The sequence below is a fragment of the Triturus cristatus genome, chromosome 8 (assembly GCF_964204655.1).
Source record: "Triturus cristatus chromosome 8, aTriCri1.1, whole genome shotgun sequence".
In the NCBI taxonomy this organism is placed as follows: Eukaryota; Metazoa; Chordata; class Amphibia; order Caudata; family Salamandridae; genus Triturus; species Triturus cristatus.
In genome coordinates this window covers 1,264,247,078-1,264,268,330 of record NC_140591.1, presented here as the reverse complement: position 1 = coordinate 1,264,268,330, position 21,253 = coordinate 1,264,247,078, and the positions used below count along the sequence as shown (strand labels likewise).

The window sequence follows — 21,253 nt, the reverse complement described above, 5'->3', positions numbered from 1 at the left end:
GCCATACACGACGTAGTTAACTAAACGGCTTCCTCCAGCATGCCCCAAAGTCATTGAAGATGCTAGCCCTTTTTTCTTTTACAATGTTACAAGGTCTTTCTTTACTGCACTCTTTTTCTTTTCCACTCACCAGACCTCTGCTGGCTCTGTCCTGTCTCTTTCCTTTCGCAGTGGTTGCACTGGTTTCATATACTTGTAGGTGCCTCCCTTGTGGGAATTTAGGCTTTCTGTTTCTGAGAGATTGTTCTGGTAATGGTGGGTATGGCAATGTTCTAGTCGCAGCCCAGGAAGGGGAGTTTAACAAAGGGGATGTGTTGTTTTTTTCTTTTGGATCTTTTCTGTATTGTCTGCATTGCAAGGGGTGGAATAGCATAAACCAATGAACATAATCAGAGGTATCGCATGAGTTCCATTGTTGGGTGGGGGCACAAGAGTGGTCATGGCGGATTCGGAGAGCAAGGAAGCACCGTGGCGGAAAGCAGGGGATGGCAGGAGCCACCTAACCTTGTCTCCCGACAAGACTTACTCACACTAGAAGGGCAGCGGCGCTGCAGGTGGTGGCAGTGCTCAGGGAGCCCCTCACTCACTCAACCTTGGAGGCCACCAGTGGGGAGGATTCCAGAGACTCCCACATGGGTTTGGCTGACATGGCGAAGGTCCTTCCGGGGGCTCTCCCTGAAGTGGGGAAGGGGGAGGATGTGCATTCAATCATGGTGTCTCAACAGTGCGGCGTTGGATGGTGCCATGTTTTGTGGTACTCTCCTGGAAGAAGTAAAAAAAACTTCTTCAAAACCAATGCTGGAAGAGCCGCCTCGCCGCTGATAGAGTGAGACACATTTTAGGCATACATTAGGGAATCTGCATCAAAACCTCATGCGGGGTGCATTAGACACTATGTTCTCAGGTGAGCCATTTGTAATGCGAGCTCCAGGGGTTCTGGGCGTGTCGGGACCTCGTCCGCATGCAGCAGGGGCACACCGAAACAAGCTTACAATTGTCCCTGTATGATTACAGGGAGTATCTGGAATGGGCACATGGGGATGGGGATTAGGCGGGACGTTACACTCAGGACTGTTGCAGGCAGAGGGTGCTCACGGCATGATTACAGCCATCTGCCGCCCCGATGGCCACTCTGTGTACAGACAGGCACATATAGTGGCCATGTTTTCTGAGTACTATCAGGCTCTGTAGGAGTGGTAGAGGGGGAACCAGAGGCAAGCCTGGCCTCCTTCCTGACAGACACCCCCATGACTGCACTGTCATGGGGTTGTCTTCCATTACGGAGGGAGAAATAAGTTGGGAAATCAAACAGTTAGCAACTGGGACGACCCCGGGCAACGATGACCACCCACTGGAATTTTGCAAATGCACACAAGCGTATCTGATTAAGCCTTTTGCTAAAATGTATGCTGCAGCGCAAGAGGCTAGATGCTCCCGGAGTCCTTCAGAGAGGCAATCTTAGTCATGATCCCGAAACACAGAGGGGAACCGACGGACAGGAAGTCATACAGGACATTGTATCTCTTCAACATAGATTGTATAATACCGGGGAAAATAATAGCTAACAGAATTCTGCCATGACTGCAGACCCTGGTTCACTCAGACCAGTGCAGGTTTGTACCCAGTAAGAGGACCTCAATGGACATTCAGCGTTTTTCCACATTATGGACACATTGCCAGCTGATTACTGCTGAGTGGCTGCAGTGTCAGTGGATATGGAAAAGGCACGCACCGAGGATGGTGCCTTGCAGTCCTTCCGCAGGCAGGCTGGGAAAGATGCACAGACCACAGGATGTGATGTTATATTGCTGCTGCGAGACGGGGAACAAGACTAAGACCCATGTGAGGCGAGAGGTGCTGTACTCCCGTCACTCTCTCTGGGAGGGAATGAAGATACTGGCAAGTTTTCATGTGAAAATACATGCCCACCCATGAGACACATAGGCTGAATGACACCTGCACACTTGGGACAAGCTGCACGAGGTCTCTGCTTTGGTCCTTGTATGATTAGGTAAAATATGAAACCCTGTATGCACTGCTTTTGCATCATTTGCTTGGAAAAAAAAGACAATAAAGCTCTATTGAAAAAATAAAAAAAATACAGTGTCCCATAGATGTACTCCAGGATGGGTGTGTCACACTGAAGTTGAAACATTTTTACTTTGTTGACTAAACTGGTTTCCAACATATCAAACCACCAGCATCCTCACTTTAAATATACATATATCGCCAAACTTCCTGTAAATGTGTTTTTTGCCGTTGGGAAAGAGGCCCTGGATATTAATATGTGATTTCTATCTGTTAGAATTGACCAGATCTTTTTTCCATAAGTACTTATAGTCAAGTCAAGAAAGCTTTATTCGACAATTGTCATAAAAGCGTACAAAAATGTATATATGTACAAAATAGTCAGAACATATTAAAATGGTTTAAAACAATAAATAAAGGTATTTGCAGAAAGATTAACATTTCAGGGTCTAGGATGATTTACCCAACCAACATTTTACTCCTGATCACCCAGGCCCTTCCAAGGAACTTAGCGACAGAAATATAAACAAGTGGGATATCAGCAGAACGCATAATTCGCACTGCCACTTTGGCATTTCTCGTGCCCAACTGCCGGCACATTGATTTTAACCAAGTCCGGCGCGGAATTGCATAGGATGGACATTGAAACAAGAAGTGGTTGACAGATTCAACAGATGCAGTACAGCCTGGACAATTGAGCACATTAGACAAGGCCCATCTAGATGAAAACTCTCTTACTGGGAGACTGCCTACTCTGAATTGAAAATATAGCTTCCTATCCAGAGGATTTGTAATGTCATCCCAAAAGGTTGCCAATGAGGTCGTATCCTTGAAATCAAAGAATACACCAGTCAAAGAGAGCGGGGCTGTACTTCTGTAAACTCGATTAGCCACCATTTCCCAATACAAAGCCTTCAAAACTTGCTTAGGCGGAAAGCTAGCATTAAGTGGATCCTCCTACAAGGTTGTTAGGCCCAGGTCCTTAAGCGACTCATATATCCTACGGAGCCACTTAACCTTATGGAAGGTGTCCAATCTAATAATATCCATAAGACCAAGAGCAAAGAGCCTAAGTTCTGGAGTGACCCATAAGCGCCACCAATACAATATGGGGCGAAACGAGACAATTAAAGCTATTGGTCTCATTCCTAGGTCATAAAACAGAGGGCACAGGGGAGTACTCTGAGGTAGTTTAGTAAGGTTTCGTAGAAATCTATTTTCAGAGGTAGACAGTTTGTGTAAATTATCAAATCCCCATAACTCAACTCCGTAGAGCACAGCACCAACCACTTTGCCATCATACACACGAAGTGCAGGATCAATAGGTTTGGTCAAGGATTGGATGTGTTCTTTACTCAGTGCACCGGAGAGTTGTGAGTGTTTAAGAGTTGCCAAATCTAATTGCTTTTTCCATCCCAAATCATGTTGGATACAAATACCTAGGTAAATAAAATCTTGAACCTGGTCCAATGGCAGATTGTTCATAAATATTTTGCCTTTGAAAGATTTGGACTGGTTGAAGGTCATAAATTTTGATTTTAAAACATTTATTTCAAGCCCGCGGGCTAAACAGAAGTCCTCGAAAATACCTAAGGAGTTCTGTAGACCACTCGGGGTTTTGGCAATAATGAGACAATCGTCGGCAAACATTAAAATAGGGATTTTAGCACCTGCCAATGTGGGGGCGTCTACGTTTGCATCAATTAGTAATTTGGCCACGTCATTAATATACAAGGAGAATAAGGTAGGAGCAAGAACACAGCCTTGCCTAACCCCCTTCTGGATAGGGAACTGGCTAGTCACTTGACCTACACCACCCCACCTAATCTGTGCAAAATTATCTACATGAAGTCTAGCGATAAGGGAAATTAGCACAGGTGGCATACCCATCTTATCTAAGACAGCCCATAGAGATGCCCGGAGGACAAGAGCGAAGGCTGCCCTAAGATCAATAAAGGCAGCATATAGACTGCCTCCCCCCAAGTAAACCACCTTCCAGTACAGCATAGCAAAATGCAACACCTGATCAATGGTGCTTATTCTGGCTCTAAAACCTGCTTGTAAATGGGAGAGAATTGCATTTTCAGAAGCCCAATCCAGCACTTTGTTCAAGATCAGCCGGCCTAGGATTTTTTGCATGGTATCAATCAGGCTGATTGGTCGATAATTTGCAGGGAGGGACTTATCCCCTTTCTTGAACACCGGAATAATTTTGGCGCCTTTCCAGGAAGTGGGAATCGGGGCACCTCTGGCAATCAGATTAGCTAAGATTAGGATATAGTTTCCCCAAAATTCGCTGTTACACAGAAAAATATCTGCGGGGACTCCATCCATCCCAGGGGCCCTTCCTGGAACCAAAAGATTGAGGGCGTTAGCAACGTCACCCAAGGTGAAAGGATCTTCCTTATAAAAGGTAAATTGATACTTGGGGGAAGCGGACAAATCCTCTCCAACAGCATAGAGTGACTCAAAGTGCTTGACCCATGCGTCTTGCGAAACCCAATTTTGGGGTTTATCAGGGTTACCCCCATTACCCCACTTTAGGACGGACCAGAAACGTCTCATTTCCTTTTGGGCACCTGCTTCCCTGAGATCCTGCCATCTTTGGTAGTCCCACGCTCGCTTAGATTTTAAAATTGCTTGCTTATAATAAGCATGTCTAGCAGAGCGAACTTTTATACTATCGCCAGTTTTCAGGGCGATACCCAGGTTTGCGCGAGCATCCCTACACTCGACAGTATACCATCGTGGCGAGGGGTCAGACTTAGGCATAGATGGTTTGCAGGGCCTTACAAAGATATCTTTAAGTTCTAAAAAGAAGGAGTCATGGATCGATATTCCAGGTATGCAGGATGGTTCCAATGGACATTGGTTGTACAAGACCCCTAAATCCTTAGTGGCAAGCTTTAAACTATTAAAAATACGGGTAAGACATTCTTGACTTTGAGCTACCTTGGCCCATTTCACGTGTCGCATATCATTTGCGACAACTACATCTTGGTGATACTGAGGAGAGAGATCGTTAGGGGCAATGGGGTTCACCCAAAACAAGGTAGACAGAGAGAGAGGATTATGATCACTCTCCAATCTATCTATAACTACCATACCCCTCAGGACATCCCATAGATCTAGTGATAGCAGGATATAATCAATTCTGCTAGCACGTGAGCCACTCTTAAAAGTATTAGACCCTAATTTATCCTGCTCAGACCTGCCATTTGTTGCACGAAGCCCTTTATTCAAACAGATGGCGTTGATCTGGATTGCCAGTTCAGACCAACGAGTGACAGGTTCGAGATCTAGTTTTGGAACACCCCATAGACTATCCTCAACCTCCGAAATGCTCCAATCAACACCAAGTAGGGGTTCAAAGGTAGTATTAAGATCTCCACCTAAAATTACATGGGAGTGCTGGGAATAAAGAAGCATAAGTTCATCCAGGCGAGCTATTGTGTCAGACTTTTTTCCACCGGTACTTCTAGCATAAACATTATAGATGTCCAGTGATTTTCAATTTTTAAACTTGAGGTTGAGGAGCTGGATGTCTAGATGCGAAGTAGGAAGCTCTTTAACAACAATGCCAAGGTCCTGTCTGATCCAAATAGTAAGACCGCCAGAAGGGCGCCCTTTTTTGCCCTTAACTGCCAGAACATTGAAGTTTAAAAATCCTGGAAAAAACTGGGCCTCAAGTAGCCAGGTCTCCTGGAATAAGCAGACGTCATAAGAATTAATAAACAATGCCCAGTATGGATCCTTCAGCTTAGATTTTAAACCTGCAATGTTCCAGGACAAGAGCGTCCCAAACTCTGGATAGGTTACACTATCTACCTGATGGGCCTCCGAGATGCTACTCAGTTGGTTTATCCTTGCCAAATCTACTGTAAGACCATGAATTTCTGCACTGGCTGAAGTACCCAACTCAGTATTTTGGGTTTTGTTAAATAATGAGGAACAAGCTGGGGGAACAGGTAAAGTGGGTTCTTTAGACAGTCAGTCATTTTGTTCTAGACATGACTCTCCCACAGACGGGCTGGAAATATCATCTGGGCGAGATAACCGAGTAGGAGTGGACCTCACTTGTATTGCAGAACAATCCGGGGAACAGCTTCTGAACTCAAGATTAATTAAGTTCCCTGTAATGGTAGGGTCAATAAAAATAACCTCTATATAATCCACCGCTCTACCAGCCTGAGAAATCCTGCATGCTCCAGCTATATCAGCTCTAATTACTGATCGGCAGCCCCTCACGATTCTAATCCAGTGAATAACCTTGTTAATCAAGGATTCACTGCTTTCATGGTCGGACCCAAAAGGCAAACTAGGAACATTCACCATATACATTTTTTGTTGTGTGAGGAGTGCGAGTGTGTGATCCATAGGTTTGGACTCGGTGATAAGGGTTACCTCTAGGGTTAATACTAGATCTCTTGTTTACAGAAAGAGGACCTCCAGCACGCTTAATAGCCTGACAAATACCAGGTGGGGCTCTAATAGAACGTCCAACAGTGGTCGGGGTACAATGAGAGGATTGATCAACCCTTGATGAGACTAAGAAACTAGATTGATTACTCGGGGGAAAAGAGTCTTGTGGTGGAGTCTTTCCACAAATATTGGAAAGCGCGGTGTGCCTAACTGCCACATTTAAAGGGGCCTTGGTCGAAACCCCCCTAGGCATAGGGGAGTCGGTTTTAGAATAGGTGCCAGAACCCAACTTAGATTCTTCGAGTTTCCTGACAGTAACCGTTAGGATTTCGATCTTGGTTTGCATAGACTCAATCAAGGAGCAAAGATTTTTCACTACCACCAATAGAGATTTCATATCAGGATTACTTGATTCAACAGCAGTAAGACCCTCAGAAAGATTAGTGGTAGAACTACCTTCAAGTAGAGAGGTACCCGAAATGGAGTCCAAAGGTACAGAGGAAGGGAGGGCAGAACTACAAGTATCAGTATCAATTTCACCCAAAAGAGAAAACCTATTACTGCAGACAATGTCAGGTGATAGATTGGAGACAGGTAGAGTCTTATGAGGAAAAGCTTGCCCCTCATCCGATAATACAACAGGAGCACTAAAAACGGACATTTTGCCCCTCACCCCATTTGTCTGTTCCTCTCCACCCTTTTTCAAAAGAAACATGTCAGGGACCGTAACAGAACCTCTAGTAACCTCCCTCCTCCCACCTACAGCAGACGTTGGGGGGACATTGAGCAACTCCCCGCATTCATCAATAATGTCATCAATGCGATCCATTACACAGTTACCACCCGCATGGTGGCGATTTTTCTTAGATTTAGTCTTCCTCATTTTGGGCTTGACAGGTAATGAGCTAGTAAGATCAGTCTCGCCCTCCGGGTGTTTCCTTTTGCCCATAGCTCAGAGATTTATTCAACAATACACAAAGTACCTTAGATTTCCGTGGTAGCGATGTCAGAGGGTAGGCCGACCCGACCCTGGTCGACCCCGGACGGCCACAGACGGCCCGCCCTCTGCCCGGGCTCAGCCCGGCGCCGCGCGCGCGCGTCCCGCGAGGCTGTAGGGCTGGCTGGCTTTTAAACGCCTCCTGGTGCGCCCTCTCTAATTGGCTCCTGCCCCAAGGCACCTGGGAGCTGTAGTCCTCGCTGCTCCGCCGGGATGGAGAAAGGCAGCGGGGAACTTACAGACACGGCTCGCGGGTCAATGGGCTGCAGGAAACAAGTGCAGGAATCAGGTCCAGTTGGCCAGAATGCTCTCCCACTCATCAGCAGGGCTGGCTGCCTTTTAAACGCCTCCTGGCGCGCCCTCACTAATTGGCTCCTGCCCCAAGCCACCTGGGAGCTGTAGTCCTCGCTGCTCCGCCGGGATGGAGAAAGGCAGCGGCAGCGGGGAACTTACAGACACGGCTCGCGGGTCAATGGGCTGCAGGAAACAAGTGCAGGAATCAGGTACAGTTGGCCAGTTGGCCAGAATGCTCTCCCACTCGTCAGCAGGGCTGGCTGCCTTTTAAACGCCTCCTGGCGCGCCCTCACTAATTTGCTCCTGCCCCAAGGCACCTGGGAGCTGTAGTCCTCGCTGCTCCGCCGGGATGGAGAAAGGCAGCGGCAGCGGGGAACTTACAGACACGACTCGTGGGTCAATGGGCTGCAGGAAACACATGCAGGAATCAGGTACAGTTGGCCAGTTGGCCAGAATGCTCTCCCCTTACATACTTATAGTCTTTGCAGTTCCTAAATACCTTGATCAATCCTTCCTTCTGCTGATCCAGCACCTGAGGTTGTATCCTTTATTTTCACTATTTTGTCTTATTTTTGCCTGCAATATGCTTGTAACCAGAAAATTGATCTCGGGGCTATGATACAGGATATCCCAGTATATTATGATGCCTCCATTCACATGGAGTGTTGGATTCAGAATGGCCTAGTTGCCCACAAGAAGCTTACTGTAAACCTAACCCTCAAGGTAAAAATGTGTTTATGTCCAGCTTTGTCTGAGAATCATTGATTGCCTCCTTGGGTTTGTAAATTACCCCAGAGGGAGACTACTCATGGGGTGAGGTGACAATGGCTTTAGGGGTGAGAAATGTGCCATGTCAATAGCTGAAGACTGTATTATTATGAAACGTCTTGTAGAATGTAGGGGCCTGGTGGAGATGAAGAGCTGGCTGGTGATGAAAAAACCTAAATGTCTGAGGAAAGGGTAACATCCAGAGGAGAATGCAACAGTACATTTTCCTTCACATATTATCCAAATGATGGATGCAATCCCCCAGGTAGAATATATCCAGGTTTTAGCACTTGTTTCAGAAGTATCATTTAAGAATAAATTAGGTCTTGGGGCCAGATGCATAAAGCATTTTTCTCCTCGCAAATGGACTGATTCGCAGAATCGGCCCATTTGCGATCGCAAAAAATGCTTTTGCGATGCATGACACACAATTTTACGATTCGGTAACCTGTTACCGTATGGTAAAATGGGTTTGCGATTCGCTATTCGGAAGGGGCATGTTTAGGGCGTCCCTGCCAAATAGCAAATCCTAACAGTATGCATGAATGTTTTGTGACCGTGAATGCGGTCGCAAAACATTTGCATATTACCACCTACTTCAAGTAGGTGGTAAGACATTCGCAAATGTGAAGGGATCCCCAAGGGACCCCTTCCACTTTGTGAATGTTTGCAAAAGCCTTTTTAAGAGCAGGCATTTTTCTTTTTGTAAAGCATCTTGTTTTCCTTTACGGAAAACAGGCTGCTTTACAAAAAGAAATGATTGCTTTATTCAAAAGTAATCACAGACATGCTGGTCTGCTGATCTCAGCATTCCCAGGGGGTCGCATATTGGGACCTACCTCATTAATATTCATGAGGTAGGTCATTTGCGACCCCTTAGGAATCGCAGAAAGTGTACTGCACACTTTCATGCATGCCGTTTTGCTATTCCTTAATTGCGAATCGCAAAGACTTGCAATCGCAAAACATTTTTTTGATGCATCTGGCCCAAAGTCTCTTGGTGTCTTCCCCCATCGATGAACGTATCCTTTCAGATCACCATATACAGAATGGCTTTTTGCTGCCTATTTGCCTGAAGAATGTTTTTTGTGTGTATAACTGGAAACTCTGCCGAGAGGCAGTACCTATCTCTGATCTCTCTAAAATGCTGGACCAGTCCTGTCTAAATGAACCCATACTCTAGGTGCTCCATATCACACAAATTAAAAATCGCCAAAGCACACAGAGCCAAATTGAAGGGTCATGCCTGTTAGTGCCTTATTACTTATGTATTTTGCATTCCTTGTGGCTCTCCTTTTATATTTCATATAGACATTAATTCTAGAAACTATTAAACAGCACATACACAGTCTTATATTGTGTATTTGTTTGTTAGAATTTTGTTATGATTCTAGCCTTATACAAAGTATTCTTATGCATCTCAAAATTAACACTGTGGGGAAAAATATTGCATTGCCCTTTAAGCTTTACTGGCACCAATCTAAAATATTTGTACCACTTATGTATCATGCACAGTGACTATTTAACTGATAACACTAATGTAAAAGATTATTTTCCAATTATTTGGAAGCGATCAACCTAAGAGGAGCCAGTCTTTTGGCACAATGATGGAAACCTGCCTACCCTATAGCGCAACAACCTCGCCACTCTGTTGCCATAAAAACAGGCATCTAACTCTGTATGACCTCTGTTCTAATTGCCTCTAATAATTATTACTAAACGAATTCACCTAAACATGGAAAATGGAGCATGGTTTCACCGCCATGATTTTGATGACAATTTATAACCATGTCTTACAATTATACTGTGTATTATCAGTTTGTTTATATCTTTAACAGTGTACCTTAAGAACTTAACATTTGTGGTAGGTATTCGATTCAATCTATTCTTATATTCCAAAGTGGCTTTATTTGGATATAAAAATATCTTTAAAAGTATTACAGAAATAAAAACCCAACAGAGTTAATTAAAATCTATAAAAACATGAACAATAAGTGGCTAAAAAAGGTCAAGTCACAAAGACCATAATTAAACAATTAGTAAAAGCCATTTTGTCCTAATAAGCCACGCCCAGCTTAAGTATTTGGCTAAGCCACAAACATACAGCGGCCGAGTATCTGAACTCAAAATTCGCAGGGCCACGCTGCATTGTCGAGTACCCAACTCCCTGCACAGTGGCTTTAGCCACCTGGAGCGGGGCGCTTTGTAGGCAGGGCATACAAACAGAAAATGGGGGATCGATTCTATCTTCAGTGGGCAAAAAGGACAATAAGGTATAGTTTGGGCCGGAGGTTTCCACCGGGCGGTCCATAATCTCACCAGCAACACACCAATTCTGAACTTAAAAAACAGAGCTCTGTCCCTGGGAATTGTAATGAGGTCCAAGTAAAGTTCCCGAACTGCCACATCCTTTACAAGCAAAAAATCCCTGGAGGCATGGCACAGGCTAAGATCGGTATTTCTTTTACTTGTTACCCAAGACCAATATAAGTTCTTCAAGACTGATTTGGGAGGGGCAGACCGAGAATGCCAAGCCCCCTCAAGACCAAGGTCAGTCAGCAAGCTTTTCACGTCCCTTAACCACCTTATTTTTGCCCATCCAGACAAGCCTAAAATCTCCTTTAGCCCCTCGGCATAACTGGCCAGTTCCGGGACCCTCCACAGGCGAGCCCACAGCAAAAGAGGACGCACCTAGCCTGGTCCTGGATTGGACGACACCCCATGTCCAACAAAAGGGGGAGAGTGGGAGTACTCTTAGGAAGGGACATCAAGTCCCTCAGAAAGTTATTCTCTGAGTACACCAACTGGCTCATATTCTGAGCGCCCCATAGCTCTGCTCCATAGAGTGCCGCACTAACAGCTCTAGCAGCATAAATGTCGAGCACCGGGGTGATAGGTTTCATAGAGGATGCCTTCTGCTCCTTCAGAAGAGCTCCCACCACCCTTTTGTGGCTTAAGGTCATTTTGTGGAGGTGACTGTCCCACTTCATGGTATCAAGGAGGCGTATGCCCAGATAATCAAATTCCTTGACCCTTTCCAAAGGAGCCAAGTTGAGCACTGGGGGCCGTCCAAGTTTTTTGCGAGGGTTCAAAACAAGGAACTTGGTTTTGTCAGTATTGATCTTTAAACCTGTTAACTCGCAGAATTGAACAAAACCATCCAAGAGACTCTGTAAGCCAACCGGGGTCTTGGAAATTAGCAGAGTATCATCGGCAAAAAGTAGGGTTGGGATCTTCCTCCCTGCCAAGGATGGTGTATCAGCTGGGATTTTAAGGAGATGATCCACGACTCCATTTATATAAAGTGAAAAGAGGGTGGGAGCGAGAACGCACCCCTGGCGCACACCTCTGCTAACTTTAATGCGAGCAGTCCTTTGTCCCTGGGTTCCCCACCTCACCTGCGCAAAGTTGTTCTCATGGAGTTTTATTATTAGACACAGTAGGTACGAGGGCATGCCTAGTTTTGCCAAGACCCGCCACAGGCGCTCCCGGGGTACTAGGTCAAAGGCAGTCCGCAGGTCAATAAATGCCAAATACAGACTGCCTTTGCCTATCAGTACCACCTTCCAGTAAATCATCAACAGTCGAAATGACTGTTCGATGGTCCCGGTACCAGCCCTGAAGCCTGCTTGGAAGTCAGACAGTATTTTATTCTCTTCTGCCCATTGGAGAACCCTACTCAGAATTACTTTCCCTGCCACTTTTTGGGACGAGTCTATCAAGCTTATGGGGCGATAGTTAGATGGGTCATCTCGGGACCCTTTCTTAAAGATCGGGACGACCTCTGCACCCATCCACGACTCTGGGAGTGGAGCTCCTTGCCTAGATGCATTAAGCAAGGAAGCAATAAGAGCCCCCCACTCTCCCGGATTAAGGCGGAACAGGTCACCAGGCAAACCATCCGGCCCTGCAGCTTTCAACGGGACAAGGGATTTGATAGAGTGTTCAACCTCCCTAGCTGTAAAAAGGGCATCCACCCCTGGATCGTGACAACCAGAAATGGGTGGGAAAAAAGGGTCTAGTTCATCCTCCATGTTTACAGTGTAGAGGGAAGAAAAGTGCTCAAACCAGGACTCCTCAGGAATGTTACAAGTGATGAGCGAGTCTATGGGCCTGTGTTTAGCTCTAATTAGGTTCCAAAAACCCCTAGGATTTTTCTCTGCACTTGCGGATTTGAGGTCACTCCAGAACTTGTCCTCCCAGTCTCTCTTAGCGACCTGTTGAGCTGACCTGTACTTCTTCCGCGCAGCCGCCACCAACCCTCTATCCCCTTTCTTCACTGCCATAATTAATTCTCACTTTGCTTTCCGACAGAGGGCGGAGTACCAGCCAGGATTCCCCTTTGGGCGCGGCACCTTCCGATTGCCATCTGCTCGCATGGGGATGGCAAAAAGATCCCCTATTGATCTAGTGGTACTACTAAATAGGGAGGAAACCTCAACAGCATTCAGTGTAGCGGCTGATAGCCTTGGTATGATGTTTGACATGATTACCCTTATGCCCGTGACCTTCTCCTCATCGAGGACAAACTTGTCCCATTTTAACCGCCTCCCGCAATTCGAAGGGCAGACTTCTCCAGTCAACCTTATGACAGGAGGGGTTACACGGCTGATGTTCTTGCACCATAATGGGGTTAGGCTCAAGGAAAGCGGGTTGTGGTCGCTATCCGTAGATGCAACAACCTCCATGTCTACCAAATGGGACCAAAGACGAAAATCTAAGAGGATGTAATCTATCCTAGATGTATGTCCAACCCTATTGTATGTATGTGCCCCTTTCTGATCAGAAATGGATCTCCCATTGGTCGCCCTTAGGCCAAACTCCAGTGTGAGTGCATTCAGTTGTATTGCACGTTGAGACCATCTCTTAATTGGGCTTATATCGAGGGGCGGAATACCTCTTCGGGTGTCCTCGCCTAGGGTGTCTAGGATATCGTCCCTTGCAAGTGGCTCGTACGTGCAGTTAAAATCCCCCATGACTAGAGTGTATGAGTTTGGGTTGCGTTCCCTGAGCCCGTCCTCCAAGGCCACTAGGGTCGGGGAAGGCAAACCTCCTTTTGAGCCTCTAGTGTAGATGTTAAAGATCTCCAGAGGGCTGCCACTGCGAGAGCCCATCACAGACAGTCTCATTAAATCAGGGGAATTAGTCTTGTGCTGCCTCACGTGCAAACCCGAGAAAAGTCTCACCCAGATGAGTAGCCCACCTGACGGGCACCCCCTTCCCGCAGTGGATATACTTGCGGCAACACAAAAGGTCATATAGCCCACTTTGTGCCGGGGTTCTATAGACCAGGTCTCCTGGAATGCACAAATATCAAAGGACTCAATGAAAGAGTTCCAATCAGTCAGCTCTAAATTACGGCTTATGCCCGCCACGTTCCAGCTGATCACCTTAAGGTTCTCAATGCTGGGGGCTTGCACTACATGAAGTAGGGGGGGGTTATGGGTCGGCCTAGGGGAAATTAGGTTACTTCCAACATCAATTGTTGCCGACTCAATTCCGTTTGCATCAATGCTGGATCCAATAGGAGCGATCCCATTCTGGCAGCTATGCAAAGGGGCCAAGGAGGGAGGTGAGGAAAGGTCACTAGCACAAAGAGGCTCAATGCATACTGATACGCTCAAGTCACTGTATGTAGCCCCAGCGGCCCCCGGAGAACCCGGATTAGCCGCTCCATGATCATCACGTCAGCCGTCCTGCCACGATAAGTATGGGCAAGAGCCGACATTCCGAGACATGAGACTGGGATCGAGAGTATCATAACGGGGGTACCAACTGCCCCTGCCCTCCCTGGTTATCTGCCTACCCGGCCAGTACGATGGTGGCGGCCGATAAAAGTAGCCAAGATCGCAAGTACTAATGGCAGATACGGCGCGGTCAGACTCCTGGCTACAAATAACCCTAGCTGCTCTCGGATCTCTAAAGTTAACTAGGATGCAATCTCCATTTTGGTTCTTTGGCCTGTTGCCCACCCAACCAACCCGTCTCACATGAATAACCCGACCATCAATGTCGCCAGGTAGAGGTCTATTTTCTCTGAGCCAGAACATTGTTTTATTTTTTAGCTCAGTATACGACTCTTGACTACCTGGATTTAATGGGAGGACCCCAGTAAGGACCACCACAAATGGTTGACAACCAGGGGGAAGGCTAGGATATGGTGCAGTTAAAGTCCCCTTCTTCCCTGTTTCCTGCACTTTAGATACTGGGGTAGTAGAAGAGGTTGAGGGTACTAGACAGGGGCCACCAACAGTAGCACAACAAGAAGTATTGGTGTTCTTGGCCAAGGCTACTGCACCCATTTTTGAATGATCTGTGATCTTCATAGCAGATTTAGTGTTTTTTTTTAGGTTACCAATGGTTTTGGGCTGTGTTTTATTAACCATAGTTGGGGTCCCTGGTACCTCCCCCCCCCCCCCCCCTGGCTGTAAAGTGGGTTTACACAGCATGCTTTCCCTGGTTACAACCTGTGTTTTCCCCGCTATAACTGGTGTTGGGCCCGGACTCCTTGCAGGGGGCCCGGGTAACAAGTGAGAGGATTGCCCATCCTCACTAATTTTGGAGTTGAATTTAATCAAAGATTTTACCGAAAAAAAGTTATCGAGGACAGTCTGTTCAAAGGCATCCACCCGCTCTGACAGTTTCTTTAACTTCTCTATGACCGGAAGTATCAGTGATTTCACTAAACACTCGAACTTAGGGAGCAAGAGGCTCTCCGAGGGGACACCTAAGTGTGAGGCCAGATTTAATTCTATAATCGACTGTTGAGGGAGATTATCCGCCCCTGCTACTGCCTGCTGGTTTTTTAAGGGATCTAACCCCACCCCTGAGCTCTTCCCCAATACAACCCCCTTGTGAAGATTTTTCTTCCTTAGCTTATTGTGGGGTTTAATCAAATTCCCCCTACGAGGGCTGGCAACACGTTTTCTTTTAACTGGGGCAGCTCCCCCCTCTACCTGTACAATGCAATCAGGCTGAGGGGAGGGAATATTAGGGGCCTGAGACACAGTAGAAGTTGTGACTACGGGACAGGGTAGCTGAAGTGTTGGAGAGCTATCTGGTTCAGTTGAATTAGCACCACCCTGAGAAATTAGAGATAGCCGATCCAGGCTTGCCCTAATTCTATTAACTCGTTGCTCATCATGAGGTGAAGGGTCAACAATCAGGGAAACGGGAACATGGACGGGAGATGGAGCTAATACCAGGTTGCCCAGGGATGAGCGTTTGGTGGTAAGAGATTCCCGAGAGAGTTTACGCTCCGTCCGGACAATCTCCTTCTCTACAATAGAAAAGGCACGCGTTATAAATTGATCCATGGTGCTGCTCACACAGTCACCCCCCCCTCTTCGCAATTTATTCGAGCGAGTTGCCATCGGCATTTAGGGATGGTCAACTGGGCCGAAATTACATCAACGCGCTACCTGGAGGGGTAAAGGGGTAACCAAAGTGCGTCTCACAGAGGCGAGCAAAAGTCACCTGATAGGAAGGGCCACGTCCCTGTTCCTGGCCTGGGCGACTTAGGGGGATGGCCCTGCCCGGCCTCCTCCGGCCCCTGATGGCCACAGACGGTCCCGCCCTTGTCCCGGGCTTCTCCCGGCGCGTCCCGCACGCGTCCCGCAAAGCGTGGAGTAGGTCCAAATAAATATAGGATATGGCGGTCTGGGGCGGGGCTCACAGGGTGCGCAGGCCAGGTGTCAGGGGCCGTGCAGGGACTCCTGGGAGAATGAGTCCCTGCAGCGCGATGCTCCTCCCCTTTTTGAATCGGCCAGCCGCCTCGCAGCGTCACCACCAGCTGCACGAAGCGGAACCCGCGAAGCGGAACCCGCGAAGCGGGTGCGGCGAGATGTCGAAATGGCAGCAGGCACAGGTCCGCAGCAGCAAGCCCAAGACCACCGGGCAAAGGAAACAGCAAGCGGCGTCCTCCGGTAAGAGTCCAAACAAAGAAAGTATCTTATATTCCAGTTCATACACCTGCTTATTTTAATACTCTGGTCGTATATAAGATAAAGGTGTACAAAACATAACTATATATGAAAAGTATCATTCCCAGTGTGGCATTTTTTTGAAGCAAGCATTGGTAAGCCAATACACATGGAGCTCGATTCTCAAAGGTAAACTGAGACGAAAGTCTAACTTTACGACCTTCGGTATTCACAAAGAGCATTTACGAGTAGTAAAGTTTGACTATTGTCTCAGTTTAGGTCTCAGTTAAACTTAGGACCAAAACTTAAGTTTAACTGAGACAAAAGTTGTAAATGCCCTTTGTGAATACTGAAATTCATAAAGTTAGACTTTTGTTTCAGTTACCTCTGTGAATCGGTTTGTGGATTCCCCTGGAGGGGACCCAGAAATTAGCAAAAATACAGCTACATTTTGTTTTATTTTGGAAAAATGGGAAACAAATGCTGCAAATGAAAGCGTCTGTTTTTTCCCCTGGAAATGGTATCAACAAAGGGTTTGTGGGGCTGAAATCACAATTTTTCCAGGTTTTAGGGACAAGCAGACTTTGGTCAGAAAACCAACACTTTTTACACAGTTTTGGCATTTTACTGGGACAGAGCCTATTTTTGCAATTTTTTGTGCTTTCAACCTTCTTCCAATACTGGTAGAAATGGGTATGAAAGCAACAATGGATCCTGGAAAGCTATACATTTTAGAAAAGTAGACTAAAGTCTGAAATCAGCAAGGGGTCATTTGTGTAGATCCTTCAAGGTTTCTTTATAGAAACTAACAGTTGAATATAGGAAAAATTGAAAATTAGTTGAAAAAACAGCCATTTGTGCCAACGTTTTCACCTGTAACTTCTTCTAATTATAACAGCTGTTTGAAAGCAATATACCGTTACATCCGTTGGACCTCTCTGGTTGTGAGGATATATAGGACTTGTAGGTTCACCAAGAACCCGACAAACCCAGAGCCGATAGCTGAGCAGCGTCTTGCAATGGTTTTTTACTATGTACCGGGTATATAGCAATTAATTTGGGAAAATATATACATGGAAAAATCGGTATGAAAAACACCTATGTATTTCTGAATGGAACAAAATATAGAGTTTAGAAACAGTAGATACTTGCACATTTCCAAAATTGTGAGTACCCATACTAGCATGAGAATTATAGGACATTTTTCAAAGTGACTTCTTTTTTACACATTGTCTTTCATTTGGAAGGCAGAAATGCATCGAAAGTCAATAGGTAATAACAGTTGCGCTACAATTCTGTGTTACCCTACACCTCCCGATAAAAATGGTACCTCACTTGTGTGGAGAGGCCTACTGCCCGTGAGAGGAAATGGCTCAAAACGCACCGTGGACACACTTTATTTTTACAGTAAAAACTGACCCTTTTTTTTTGCAAAGTGCCTATCTGTAGATTTTGAACCCTCGCTTTGCCGGCACCTAGGGAAACATAGCAAACCTATACATTTGTGAAAACTAGACACCCAGGGGAATCTAGGATGAGGGGACTTGTCTGGCTCTCACCAGATTATGTTTTACGCAGAATTCCTTGAAACCTCAAAATTTGTTTTAAAAAGACACATTTTCATCATATTTCTGTGGTGGAAAGTTCTGGAATCTGTGTGGATCCACAAAATTCCACTCACCCCACATTCCCCAAAATGTTCTAAGAAAAATGGTACCTCACTTGTGTGGGTAGGCCTAGTGCCCACGACAGGAAATGGTCCAAAACGCAACGTGGATACACCACTTTTTCACAGTGAAAATGGACCCTTTTTTTGCAAAGTGCCTAGCTGTAGAATTTGAACCCTAGCTCTGCCGGCATCCAGGTAAACCCAGCAAACCTATAAATTTTTTAAAACTAGACACCCAGGGGAATCCAGGATGGGGTGACTTGTCTGGCTCTTTTCAGTTTTGGTTTCTATGAAATGACTTCAGCACAACGTGTGAGCTGATCGTCATTTCACAGAAACCAGGGGGGGGCGGGGCTCAGGAGCTGGGAAAGCTCTTCCCCAGCTCCCAAGGCTTTAGTGGAGAAAAATAAATCCCTCTGGTTCCTGCACCAGAGGGATTTCCGGTGCCATGTGCCAGGAAGGCTGGGAGCCGTCCTGCGCACACGAGCACTGTGGCGCACAACGACTCCCGGCAACCGTGCGCACGGAAGGGGTTAAGCCGCTCCTCAGAGAATCATCTGGGGACAGCCACCTTCAGCAAGAGGTGGTAGGCGAGTGCAGCTCATAAGGGCTGCGAGACTCCAGAATGAAGCCCCTGTCAGGACTGGAGAAACTGCTTCTGATGCTGACAGATCTCCACAGGCTGGGTGTGCAGTTATAAACTACTGCTACATCACTGATGCTATATTAATACGTTCACTACACTGTACCCATTCTTAAAATGCTTTATCCCTGTATTGATCACATGAGTGCTCACAACGGACAGCTAAAGCTGCCTCTAGGTAGAACGCTGAGCTACAAACAGAAATTGCAATTCCGCCCTAGCAAATATTTAATGGTTAAACAGTCGTTCTTTCAAAACAAATAACGGTACTGGAGATAAATGAAAATACCTGCTTCACACTGGTCGGAATCGCACAACTTTTAAGAAATTAATGGTTCTACTCAAGAATGGTGCAACAGCTGCATAAACAGCTGTAGTCAATGCTCTTTTCTTATCACTGAGATTAACAAAGATGAAAACTACTGTAATCATTGATCTCATCACTGTTACCTGCTCCACTATTAAATCGTTGGATATTGGATTTCTGTTTTATCTACCCTGCCTTTTACTAAACTTATGGGATCATTCGCAGACCCCATTCCAGTATTAATAGTCAGAACTCATACTGAGCTACTTTCTTTCGATGTTCTGAACCCTCTTTAATATGATTCTCCCTGAAAGAACCGCCACTTGCTGCAGATAGGTCACTATTCACATCATAGTCAAAATATATTCTTATGACACGTGTCCCCAGGTACTTTAGGCTCATTACCCCTCCCCAGGGTCGGACTGGAGAACAAAATAGGCCTGGACACCAAAATAAAAGTGGCCCACTTTAGCGAAGCATATAGTTTAAAAAGTGGTAATATATTAGGCCTGTGCAGAACTCACGGAATTTCATTCGGCAGAATCAGAGGGAGTTGCATATAAACTATGCAGGGTTCCACCAACTGGTGTAAAATGTACACCGCGCTGCTTGTGCTCTGATTTTAGCACTGGTATTGCATCCCATGCTGGAATATCAGTGCGAACAGCACCATGCTATTGTTGAGTTGATTTTGCTGCCAGTCTAGTAGACAATCTACTCAAAAAGCAGCCCTCTGACTGCCCACGTTTTATAAAATCTCACCGGAAGTCCTCCTAGCCACCATACATCACGCTAGAGGACACCACATTTTGCTTGCGTCTGTCAGCTTGCATTCTGAAGCTTAACGTTGTTCGTATTGTCATTGAGTTGCTTGAATGGGAAACAAATTTCACCATGCGGCAGTTGGCGGAATTTGGTGGGAACGTCGCATTACAGGAGTAACACAGAATCACCCAGATTCTCCAATTCCGCTTGCAGGATTAAAATTCTGCCCAAACCTATAATATATCGGAAAAAATGGAAAAACTGGCCCACCTGGCCATAAAACCGGCCAAACCTGCTAAAAGAACAACCCACACTCTGATCTGTCAGACCAGCCCATCAGGCGGTACCTGATTACTCTATAGGCCAGTCCGACCCTGCCTCTCCCTCTTAGCAAAACTAGTAGAACAATATGTAACCATTTAGCTACAGATCTCATACATGCCAATAGACCAGTTCAGACTACTGATTTTTCAAGCCAAAAATGGCTTTATTTTAGCTGTCTCCCGCCTGAAATTGCATTTTCTACAATAGAAGCCAATGGGGAATTTTCATTCGCCCGATTTTTTTTATTTTAAATCTCCCACGTCCCTGCCCTAAATTGTGGGCATGTATGAGATCTGAATTGAATGACTCAACTTGCTTCTCCCGTTTTACTCCAGACTGAACCTCTCTTTGCAGAACAAATGTATTCTTCTGTCAGAGACAATGTTCTAAAAGCACATAACCTTTCACAATTGCTTGACTTTACTGATTAATACATTATTGACAGCCTAATTACAACAGAGGACTCCATGGCTCTGGTTTTTCTCAAACGGTTCATATCTTTTACTGGGGAGTCCTTGGAAACTTAAGAGTGTGCCACACTTTGTTTATTCATAATGTCTCTTCTAGTGCTCCAGTGAGTGTATTTGTGACTGATTGATTCCCAAGGTGTGGGAACGTTATTTCCCTATCATGTTCGTAAATGTCATTTTGTAACTTCTTAATGTTATTCCCAAAAGTATATTTTTTTAAACGTAGGATTTCCCTGTTGAAGTCCTCTAACAATTTGGGATAAATTAGGGCTCTTGAATTAAGAGGTTTATCTTCCATTTCTCTTCCAGTGCCTAGATGATTGCAATATGATTTGCTGTCTCAATTAGCCACATCCAGTTATTGACTGCAATGGATCTGAAAGCGCACCTTCCTCCGGGTGTTTTCATGGGAAATGTGTCAAGTATGTGGAATTGTTCATAGTAGTTTGTGGTTATATTTTTTCATCGCTTGAAACACATTTTGTTTCTTGTACTGGACAAGTTGCTTGACTGATTGAGGGGTGGCACTGAGCAGCGGGGGTCATCAAATAGCATGTGCAGAGCTGTATGTGTTGTTTCCAACTTGCAGTATGTGCACATGTAGAGCTGGGTTTATACTTCAGATGGCATGTGCACTTGTAAAT

General features: G+C 45.8%; 1 protein-coding gene across 6 annotated transcripts in view; it reads left to right on the top strand.

The window, feature by feature from the left end:
• LOC146805693 (uncharacterized) overlaps positions 1–21,253 on the top strand; it is a 582,641-nt gene that overhangs the window by 306,611 nt on the left and 254,777 nt on the right. The window contains exon 1 of one of the 6 annotated variants that reach the window (XR_014967888.1): positions 20,916–21,031. The exons of the other annotated variants lie outside the window; for them this stretch is intronic. The gene's annotated coding sequence lies outside the window, so the exon portion shown is untranslated. Of the gene's footprint in view, positions 1–20,915; positions 21,032–21,253 lie in introns of those variants that run through there. 6 annotated transcript variants of the gene reach the window in all.